Source organism: Penaeus monodon, chromosome 13 (genome assembly GCF_015228065.2).
Source record: "Penaeus monodon isolate SGIC_2016 chromosome 13, NSTDA_Pmon_1, whole genome shotgun sequence".
Lineage (NCBI taxonomy): Eukaryota > Metazoa > Arthropoda > Malacostraca > Decapoda > Penaeidae > Penaeus > Penaeus monodon.
In genome coordinates this window covers 42,492,913-42,505,291 of record NC_051398.1, presented here as the reverse complement: position 1 = coordinate 42,505,291, position 12,379 = coordinate 42,492,913, and positions in this window count along the sequence as shown.

Below are 12,379 nucleotides of genomic sequence, written 5' to 3'. Positions count from 1 at the left end.
TTATTGATATTATTATTATCATCATTATTGATATTATTATTATTATCATTATTGATATTATTATTATTATCATCTTCATTATTATTGCTATTTTTATTGTCACTATTTTTTATCACTATCATCATTGATTATCATTATCATAATTATCATTATCAATATGACCTGATGCAATCAAATATTGTTCAGTCAGCCTGCAGTAGTCTTTAACAAGGGACCCAGTGCTTCAAAACTCAGTCTTTAGAACATTACTTTATGATTTGATCATATAAATTAGTTCAGTAAATCAGATTTCACGGAATAAGATTACGAATACAATGAGTGTGTGTGTGTGCGCGCGCGCGCGCGTGTGTGTGTGTGTGTGTGTGTGTGTGTGTGTGTGTTTGTGTGTGTGTGTGTGTGTGTTTGTGTGTGTGTGTGTGTGTGTGTGTGCGTATATATATATATATATATATATATATATATATATATATATATATATATATATATATACATATATATATATATATACATATACATATATATACATATATATACATATATATTCTCATAATCATCATTATGATTATTATTATGATCATTATTATTATCAATATCATCATCATTATTATTGCTGTTGTTATTATTACTATTATATTATTATCATCACTATTACTCGTATTACTATTATATAATTATCTTCACTATTATTACTTTTATATTATTATCATCACTATATATACTCATAAAACATTCTAGAATCTACGGTTCCATACTTTTTCACATTAAAGCGAATTCGTTCATTTTATTTATCGAATATATCGTTTCCGTAATGTAATATATTTCCCTTCATTTGATAAAAGACAGATATTTTAAATATATCGAAAATTGAAAGCCATTGGGACTTTGAAATGTTATATGATGGACATTTCAATAAGTAATAAATAATGTATGTTGGAAAACCAGTTGATGGGAAAAAAACATGTATAAAAGTAAGCATTGTATAGAAATAAAGAAATGTTTCATGCTGTGGATGTTGTTGTTGTTGCTGTTGTTGTTGTTGTTGTTGTTGTTATTGTTGTTGTTGTTGTTGTCATCATCATCAGTATCAGCATCAGCATCAGCATCAGCATCAGCATCATCATCATCATCATCATCATTATCTTCATCATAATCATCATTTGTTTGTCGTTACCATTATCATGATTATCATTATGATTATCATTATGATCATTATCATTATCAACATTATTATCAATATCTTATAATTATCCTTGCTGTTGTTGTAATTACTATTATATTAATATCATGACAGCTATTGCTGTCATTATTATCATTATTACCGTTATTGTTATTAATGTGATTATTATTGTCAATGTAAATATTATTGTCATCTTTATTATCATTATCATTATTATCATTATTGTTATCATTATTACTATCGTTATTATTATAATTAGTGTTACTGTTTTAATTATTATTATTATTACTCCTCTCAACGTCTCTTTATTTCTTATTCTTATTTTTTTTTTTTCCTTGCGAATCTTCCGTTTTTCCTTCACTTCCTTCATTCTCTTTCATTATTTCTTCCCCCTTTCTTCCTCCAAATGTTTATCCCTCAACACACGTCTTTCTTTCTTTTTTTCTTCCTTTCTCCCATTCTATCTTTCTTTCCATCTTCCTTTATCGTTCTCCATCTCCCACACTCCTCGCTCTCTATAGCACTATCTGGCCTCCATACATCCTACATCCTTTGAAATCTTTTTCCCTTCCATGCTATTCCCATATTTATTTCCTCCTGTCCGTATCCACTTTAATCCTATCCTTCTACCCGTTCTTCCTTACTTTCTTTAAATCCATCCTTCCCTCTCTCGTTCCTCACAATCCTCACTTCAATCCTATTATATCACACTCTACGTCAATTAATAATCCCGCCACGATTATGCTTCTCCCACAACTTGATTTAAATAGTAATCCCTTAAATTTTAAAATCCCCCCCCCCCACCACGGAATTTCCTTCTCATTCTTTCAAAACGATTTGTTCTTAACATTTAGTTCTCTTCTCCTCCTTGTGTTATTAATATTGTATTGTTATTATTACCTGTTACCTTTAGTATTATTGTTATTAGCTCTCAATTAATTATTAATAATTAATAAATGATTAATGTATTGTTATTCTTGTATTATTATTATTAGTATTATTAGTATTAGTATTAGTATTATTATTACCTCACACCTTTTTTTTATTATTGTTATTACCTCTAACTTTTTGTATTATTGTTATTACCTCTAATTTTTTAATTAAAATTAAATTATCATTGTTGTATTGTTATTATTACCTTTCACCTTTTGTATTAATGTCATTACCTCTCAATTAATTATAAAATATTAATTAATAATTACAATTACGTATGATCATTATTGTATTATTATTATTATTATTATTATTACCCCACCTTTTCTCAGTCTCAACATTTGTTCATGTTGCTTATATATTTGCTCATGTTGTTCATATATTTGTTCATGTTGTTCATATATTTACTCATGTTTAAATTATGAAAAAGAATTCATATCCCTCATGAATCCAGCCAAAAAAGTTCACGAAAGGCGATACCCTTGTTCTTCTTGTTCACAATTCCATACCCTTCTTCTTGTTCACAATTACATACCTTTGTTCACAGAGTTCCCGATATGATTAACGAAAACCCTGCGTTTTCTTCCTGGTTCTCGCCCGCCTTGAAATTATTCAAGCCTTCTACTTAAAGAACAGCTGCTCTACGGCTGTTCATTCCCACAGTGCTTGCTTGCTCTCCCATCACTTCTGCAACGGGATGGTTTTCCATACGTTCTTCCTTTTTCCGGACTCCCTCAGTTTGATATGTATTTTTATCTTTATTTTATTTTATTTGCTTTTCTTTTTTCTTTTTTCTTTTTTTTCTCTCTCTTTTTTCTATTTTTTCTTTGTTTTTCTTCTTTTCTTCTTTTCTTTTCTCTCCATCTCTTTCCTTTTGTTTTCTTTTTTCTTTTTTCTTCCTTTTTCAGTTAGTTTCAATACTTTCACTACTTCACATCTCTGTTGTCTGCCCATTGACATATTTCAACAACTTTCTGCCCTCTCTCTCTCTCTTTCTCTTTCTCTTTCTCTTTCTCTCTCTTCTCTCTCTCTCTCTCTCTCTCTCTCTCTCTCTCTCTCTCTCTCTCTCTCTCTCGCTCTCGATATATATATATATATATATATATATATATATATATATTATATATATATATATATCGTATTTTATATATATATATATAAAATATATATATATAATATGCATATATATAATATATATATATATACTATATATATATATATATATATATATATATATATATATATATATATGTATATATATATATATATCATATATATATATATATATATATTATATATATATATATATATATATATATATATATATGTGTGTGTGTGTGTGTGTGTGTGTGTGTGTGTGTGTGGGTGTGTGTGTGTGCGTGTGTGTATTATATATGTGTGTGTATATGTATGTATATATATATATATATAATATATATATATATATATATATATATATATATATATATATTTGTCTATCTATCTATCTTTCTCTGTTCTTTTTCTTCTCTTTCTTTCATTATCTCTCTCTCGCTCTCGCTCTCTCTCTCTCTCTCTCTCTCCCCCTCTCTCTCTCTCTCTCTCTCTCTCTCTCTCTCTCTCTCTCTCTCTCTCTCTCCCTCCCACCCTCTCTCTCTCTCTCTCTCTCTCTCTCTCCCTCCCACCTCTCTCTCTCTCTCTCTCTCTCTCTCTCTCTCTCTCTCTCTCTCTCTCTCTCTCTCCTTCCCTCCCTCCCCCCTTCTCTCTCTTTTCTTTGTTTTTGTTTTCCCCCCTGGACTTTTACCATTCATTTCTGTCTATAGTTTAAGTAACTTCATTTCAAAGTTTTACTTCTTTGTTTACTATTTTCCTCTCAGTCGATCCATTCTCTTTGGTTTTGTCTAAAATACTGTTGCGCAAAATTTCACCGTCTCTTTAGAAGTATTGCCGTGTTTACATTTATTACCAGGTTTTTATATCACTACTTGGAATTGCTGTTTACGTTTACTCAGTTGTAATGATACACATTCCTGTTATGAGATTGTCACTTGTTCACATAAATGTTTGCCAAATATCATCATTCTAGTTTGCAGTCTAACCCACGCTTCACTATAATTAATAACACTCAAAAGATTCTGATGTACACAAGTATTTCCTAAGAAACACTCTACCGGTGTGTGGTAGTTGTCAAGTAAGTAACTGTAGTTATAAACCAGGTAATACTTGTCTCTAATTCATGAAACAAAGGGGGGATCTCACAGACAAGATGCATTATGAGATAGCCATCATGTTTACCTTGGCTGAAAGGAACTGGACACCCTACCGCAACATCCAGTGGCATGCATGTTCCTCTTCTGACATATGTAATACGTACAGCTGAATCTTAGGACACTTGACTTTTAACATGGGGGCCCAAAATTGAATTAATAACGGGAGACGAGTACATGTCCGACATAGAAAATGCCATTTGCAGCTAGGTTCACCACAGTACCTCAGACTACTGAGTCATCATAACGACCCTTGCACTAAGTACTGTTACGTGAAGATGACAGCAAAAGTATCGAACATTTCACTTATACAAATCACGGTAGGGTTGTATCTATTATAGAGCGAAAAGGATCAACAATATAACTTCTCTTCAGAGAATATCCCGTTGTGGCATAATGCTTAAAAGAACGGCTGGTAGAACAGAATTCGAAAAGCATAAATGGCATGAACTTTCACCTAGAGTCTTCATGTGTTTTATTCAGCGTATAGCAATCGTGTATATACAGGTAATTAACAAACATATACACGCAGTTAACAAACCTATTCAATTAATTAACCTCTTTGGATAAAATAGGGCAGTGCTGGTTCTCGTAAAAAGTAAAAAAAGCTCATCTAACGTTGCGCACGTGGTGTCCCACAACGAAAGAGCCTTGCAGACCACAATCGACGCTTTGAACTGAAACAGGAAAGTTGTCGTAAATGTTAACAGGGCTGGCATCGCTTGTCAGAACATAGAGACCCACGAGGACGCCTGTGTAAACATCAAAGACACGTTCCACTGGACTATAACGTTTCCCATACAAAGGATGAGTATAAGAAATAATACGTGCGTGCAAAGACATGTGGCGTCGACAGCTCCCTTCACCAGAGGCAATATCCTGAAGCGAAATAAATTCAAGCACTAATTTCGTATCAATATGTAGCCAGACGCACATCAAATGTTCGGTAAACCAACCCTCTACTTCTAAATCGAAGATAGCTATTAGATGTATTGCATAAGAGAGATAGATGTATAATTTATACAAGCTAGGCATCTTTAACCTTTCGGCGAGACACGGAGTTTGCATCAAATTATATCACTGTAATGGCGCCCAGAATGCCAAGAGCCCATAAGGGTGATTTTCTATTTCTCTGCCTCTTGCATTTTTTCTCCCGCTATTAGTGTTGTTTTTATCATTTTTATCATTGAGACTATTAAAAGCAATAGTAATAATAATAGCAATGATACTATAATCATTATTATGATTACCTTTCAATATCAACATTATTATTATACTGTTATTATTACCAGTACTATTGTTATCATTAGAAGTGACAGAATTAGTAATGGTGGCGTTGTGGTTATCATCATTATTAGTTATTATTATTATTATCATTATTATTATCATTATTATTATTATTATTATTATTATTATTGTTGTTGTTGTTGTTGTTGCTGTTGTTGTTACTGTTGTAGTTATCATTATTATTATCATTATCATTATTATTATTATTATTATTATTATTATTATTATTATTATTATTATTATTATTATTATTATTATTATTATTATTACTATTACTATTATTATTGTTATTATTATCATCATCATTATTATTACTATCATTGTTTTCATCATTATTATTTATTATCATTATTACTGTTGTTCTTTCTGTTGTTGTTGCTGCTGTTATTATTATTCATTATTGTATAATTGTGATTATTACCCTTATTATTATCATTACTATCATTGCTATTATTATAATTACAATAATAATAATAATTAGTAGTAGTAGTAGTAGTATCATTATTATTATTACTATTATTATTGTCATAATTATTATTATTTTATTATTATTGTTATTATTATTATTATTATTATTACTATTATTACTATTATTATTATGATTATTAGTATTGTTGTTCTTATGATCATTATTATTCATATTGTCATCATCAGCATTATTATTATCATTATTTTTATTAGTAGTAGTATTGTGATTGTTATCATTATTGTTATTATTGTTATTATCATTATTATAATTATTGTTATCATCATCATCATCATCATCATCATCATCATCATCGTCTTCATAATTTTATTACCATTATCCTCATCCTATTTATTTCACCATTCCAGTTAAGAGTATTATCATTACATTATTAACTTTTCCAAAAGCGTTATCATTACATCTTCTTCATTAATAATTTTAAACAGCTGACTCACTGCGTGTTTTGACACTGACTTGACGATCGCTTTTTAAAAGTCATCATGTATAACAATTTTTTAAAAGTCATCACATGCTGTATCCACATAACTACGGAGAGCGATAATATATGAAGACATTACGAACTTGACTGGAAATTCAGTGAAAGAGATCTATAATGAACGACCGGTGATTGGCTGAAAGATCCATTTATCAAAATTATTTGGTCTCTTTTTTTTTTATTAATTAGTCAGTTTGTCTTATGAGCGGGTATATGATGCTCATTTGTCATCGCTGTTGCTATTTCTGTCCATGTTATTGATATTATTGTCGTTTTTATGGGGTGTGTGTGTGTGTGTGTGTGTGTGCGTGTGCGTGAGCGTGTGCGTGTGCGTGTGCGTGTGTGTGTGTGTGTGTGTGTGTGTGTGTGTGTGTGTGTGTGTGTTTGCGTGTGCGTGTGCGTGTGCGTGTGTGTGTGTGTGTGTGTGTGTGTGTGTGTGTGTTTGCATTTATATCTGTATGCAGGTTTACAGTCATAAATGCATGCATTTTACAAGTATAATACGTAGAGAAACACACGCACGTATACATATGCATTAATCGTTTATGTGTGTGTGTGTGTGTGTGTGTGTGTGTGTGTGTGTGTGTGTGTGTGTGTGTGTGTTTATATATATATATATATACATATATATATATATATATATATATATATATATATATATACATATATATATATATATATATATGTGTGTGTGTGTGTGTGTGTGTGTGTGTGTGTGTGTGTGTGTGTGTATGTATATATGTATATATATATAAATATAAATTTTTTCATATATACACCTAAAATCTGAAATCCATATTTTCCGACCAATATCATCCTCATTCCAAAAGTAAAATCCGCGACCCACAAGATCCGGGGCCTTCTATCAAGCAAAAAGGCGATGACAGAGGTCGCTGCGTAGGGCCGTCCGTCCAACCATAAACTCCCCCCCTCCCCATGCTATCACAACTCCGACTGTCATCTTTCTGCTTTCTGCTTTCTGCTTTCTGCTGCGGCTTCTATACCGACCTCTGAAATGCCTTGGGTCATGCAGTCTCCTCTTTAAGAGTAAGTGAGGTGTCACGTGACCTTTCAGTAAATCCCTGTCGATAAAAAAGGAGGGAGAAAGGATGTGTCTGATTTTTATAGGTGACCTTCCTTTGCTCGGGGATGTTAGGGAGAAAAAGATGGAGCGATGGAGATTCTTTTTTTTTTAGTTTTTTCTCTTTTTCGTTTTTTTTTCCTCTCTCTCTTTTTTCTTTCTTTCTTTTACCCGCGAGGTTCATAGGGAAGAAATGCTCGCTATTTCGAGAAAGTTCTATTGCGTGGGTTGTAGTCGATGGGAAGACCAATGGCGGACTCGTTTACTTTAATAACTTTCATAGAATTTTTCTCTTTTTTCGTTCCTTCTGGATTTTCGTTTCATGTAGGGCTTTCGTTTTTTATTTATTTACATTTTTTACGCATTTTTAAATTCTTTCTTGCTATGGATCATTAAAAATGATATGCAAAATCACTCGACTGAAATTCTTCGCAAATGTAGTCTAAATGTAGAGCTGTTGCCTCAGACATGACTTTCAGATGTGACTATCAGACAACACGGGACAATTATATACGTATTTACAGAGAATATACGGAGACGTCTGTGTGGATTGGAAGGGTGAATAGGTGTGTGTGTGTGTGTGTGTGTGTGTGTGTGTGTGTGTGTGTGTGTGTGTGTGTGTGTGTGTGTGTGTGTGTGTGTGTGTGTGTGTGTGTGTGTGTGTGTGTGTGTGTGTGTGTGTGTGTGTGTGTGTGTGTGTGTGTGCGTGTGTGTGTCTTTGTTTAGTGTCTATGAGAGTGTAGATGTGTGCATGTATGTGGTTCTTTCTTTGTGTGTATGTGCGTGTATAGGGGTGTGTATGTTGCTTTGCTGTTCATGTAAATATCTGATTACGTTGGTGGGGATCTGTGTATGTGTGTGTAGATAGTCATTTGTATATGAAGAGGATATGTGTGTGGATTTGCTCGTAGTTATTCATGCGAATACGGTTGTAAAGGTATTCATTATAGGCACGCATATGTACGTATATACATAATTATACTTTGAAAAAAAAACACCAGGTTTACTCAAACATAGTATCATCACGGTAGAGTGGTTTGCCATTCAAAGGTATACCGATAGACCTACATATCCGGTGGAGGAGGGAAGGTAAAAACGTCTATGTGAACGTTGTCTATCTAAGGAATCCTCGAACGTTTCCCTCTAAAGGTTTCCACGCAGCGGGGAGTGTCTATCAACGGCCGCCCGGAAAGCGGAGTGGGTCAATCTGTGATGTGTATTCAAGGCAAGGGTTGGAAGATAGGAGATGATGGAGAGGGGTGGCGAGAAAGAGAAGAAATAGAAAAAGGAGGAGAAGGAGGAGGTGGAGGAGGAGGGCGAGGTGAAGGAGGGGGAGATAAAGAGGGAGATGATGATGATGATGAATTAGAAGATGAAAAAGGAGAGGGGGGGAGAAGAAAGAAGAAATGAAACAAAATAAGCAGAAGAAGGGAAACAAGAAGAAGAAGAGGAGTAGGAGGAGGAGGAGGAGAAAGAAGGATATGATTAGGGTAAAGAAGAAAAAAAAAGGAAATTAAAAAAGAAAAAAAGAAGAAAGAGAAGAAAGCCGAAAAGAAAAAAGACGGAAAAACGAACGAAGAAAGAGGCTGCAGGACACAAGGAATTAACTCTCCTTGATCTAAGATTAAAACGAGAAGGTGAATGAGACGGGAGCAAAGGGGTAGGGGGGGAGACTCGAGTCGAGAATAAGGCTTTGGATAGAGCCTGAGGTGCTGCTCGGAGAGAGTCGATGGAAGGAGATGAGGGATGCATAGGAAAAAGAGGGGGGTGCGAGCGTGCGAGTGCGTGCGTGTGGTTTCTTATACATACTGTGTGCATGTGTTTTTATGTGTATATACACATACACGCGCTCACGCACGCGTGCGCACACACACAGACAGTGTGTGTGTGTGTGTGTGTGTGTGTGTGTGTGTTTGTGTGTGTGTGTGTGTGTGTGTGTGTGTGTGTGTGTGTATGTATGTATGTATATGTATATATATATATATATATATATATATATATATATATATATATATATATATATATATATATATATATGGGGGGGGTATGAATGTATGTGTATATACATACACATAAACGTATATTCAAACAAGAAATAGCTAAACCGAGTTATTATCAAAATAAATCTCTCTCTAAAAAAAAAACTCCGACGCTCCCCCTCCCCCTTCTGGCCTGATGGCGCGCTAATTCCCCCCCCCCCCCCCCCGCCAAGACGCGCGTTGCGCCGCGAAATTGCCGCCGGAGACGCGGAGGGAGATTGTATAGTCTTCCGCAAACCTCTTACTGTGTTTGCGCCGAGGTGAAGCAGCTGCCACGCCACTTGGTCGGGGGATAAAGCCTTTATGATAGCTGTTCTTAAGGAAAGTTTTGCGATCAAAAGTATAAGGCTGCGCGGAAATAACGAAAGGAATTGGTTTGCTTTATGGCTTATTCAATTAACGGGGGGAAGAGGAGGAGGAGGTTTAGGTGGAGGAGGGGGGGGGGGAAGAGTTGGGGGAGAGGGAGGAGGAGGAGGAGGTGGTGGAGGAGGAGGTGGTGGTGGAGGAGGAGCAGAGTGTGGGTGACGAGGAGGGGGCGGAGGAGTAGTAGGTGGAGGAGGAGGTGGTGGTGGCGGTGGCGGTGGTGGTGGTGGTGATGGTGACGGTGTTGGTGGAGGAGGAGAAGGAGGAAGTAAGAAGAAAGAGGAGAAAAGGAGGAGGAGGAAGAAGAAAATTCTGAGGACGAGGAGGATGTGAAAGGAAAGAAGGAAGGGAAGGAGAGAAGGAGGGAGAAGAAGAAAGGCGGAGAAGATTAATGGGGCGGAAAGGTGAAGGACGAAAATGGGAAGTGGGAAAAGGTGGAAGAGGAAAATAAGAAAACGAGATGGAGGAGGGAAATAATGAGGGAGGAGAAGGGGGAGGAGTAGGAGAAGGAGAATGAAAAGAAGAAGGAACCAGAAGAAATTCGAGGACAAAGTAGAGGAGAAGGAGAAGAAGGAAGAGGAAGAGGAGGAGTAGGAGAAAGAGAAAGAGAAAGAGAAAGAGAAGAACAAGAACATTTACAAGAAGAACAAAAACAAAAACAAGAAGAGCAAGAACAAGAGCAAGAAGAACACCACCAGCAACAACAACTACAACAACAAGGAGAAGAATACGAAGGAGGAAGAGGAAGAGGAGGAAGAGACCGAACAAGGAGAATTAGAAGGAGGAAGAGGAGGAGGAGGAGGAGACCGAACAAGGAGAAGAATAAGAAGGAGGAAGAGGAGGAGGAGGAGGAGACCGAACAAGGAGAAGAATTAGAAGGAGGAAGATGAGGAGGAGGAGGAGGCCGAACAAAAGAAGAATAAGAAGGAGGAATAGGAGGAGGAGGAGGAGACCGAACGCCACGAAGCTCCCGGGGACGAACTGCGGGCCACAGAAACTGCGTGCTCAATACTCCTGCTCGGAACACACGCCGCGCACTCGCCGACACATAACACATACACAACAACGTGCACATGGCGGTCTACACGCACACCCACACGCGCACACAGATGCATGGCCTCGCTGAGATGCAAATACGTATACATGCGGCTCGTAGATGGATGTGTTTGTGTTCGCTCGTGTTTCGTTGTTTGTTGTGTGTTTGTTTTGTGTTTGTGTTTGTGTTTGTATGTATGTTTGTGTTTGTTACTGTGTTTGTGTTTCGTTGTATTGTGTTGTGTGTGATGTGTTTTTGATTGTGTTTATGTTTGTTGTTTGTTAGTGTTTGTGTTTCTATTGTGCTGTGTGTCTGCGAACTGTAAATATCGAGCTGACAATAAACGTGGTTAAGGTATTAATGAAATTAGCAAAGAAAGAGTACTGGTTAATCTGTTATCAGTCGGGAACCACAAGGAGCCAAACAAAAGGGTGTACTCGCTCTTGCCTCATAATTCTGGGCCTTTGATAGTATACTCTGTGTAATCTGTATAGGGGACACGAAAGAGAAATATTTTTTTCCAATAAGAGCGCCAGGACAATGTTCTATGTAATATGATACTCTGTATATGTGTTGTTATATTTTTACTGAATTGATATTATATTATAGTATATTATATGATAATATTATATGTGATATACTCTATATAATATGTATAATGGACAAGAAATAGTTTTTTTTTCCGAGGGCGAAAGGGTAGGTTTAAGATACCTGACCTCCTCAAATTTTGTGTGGAATTTTTCATTGTCTCCGGCAGCCTGTAGCATCACGATTGTATTAAAAAAAAAAAAAAAAAAAAAAGGCGTGTGTGTGTTTGGAACATATATCTTATCATTATTATCATTATTGTTATTATTATTATTATTATTATTATTATTATTATTATTATTATTATTATTATTATTATTATTATTATTATTATTATTATTATTATTATTATTATTATTATTATTATTATTATTATTATTATTATTATTATTATTATTATTATTATATTATTATTATAATGTTGTTGTTAGTTTATTGTTTTATTATATATTATTATAATTATTATTATTATTATTATTATTATATATTAATTATTATTTTATTTTTTGGATTTTATTATATTATTATTATTATTATTATTATTATTATATTTATTATTATTATTATATTATTATTATTATTATTATTATTTATTATTATTATTATTATTATTATTTATCATTATTATTATTATTATTATTATTATTATTATTATTATTATTATTAT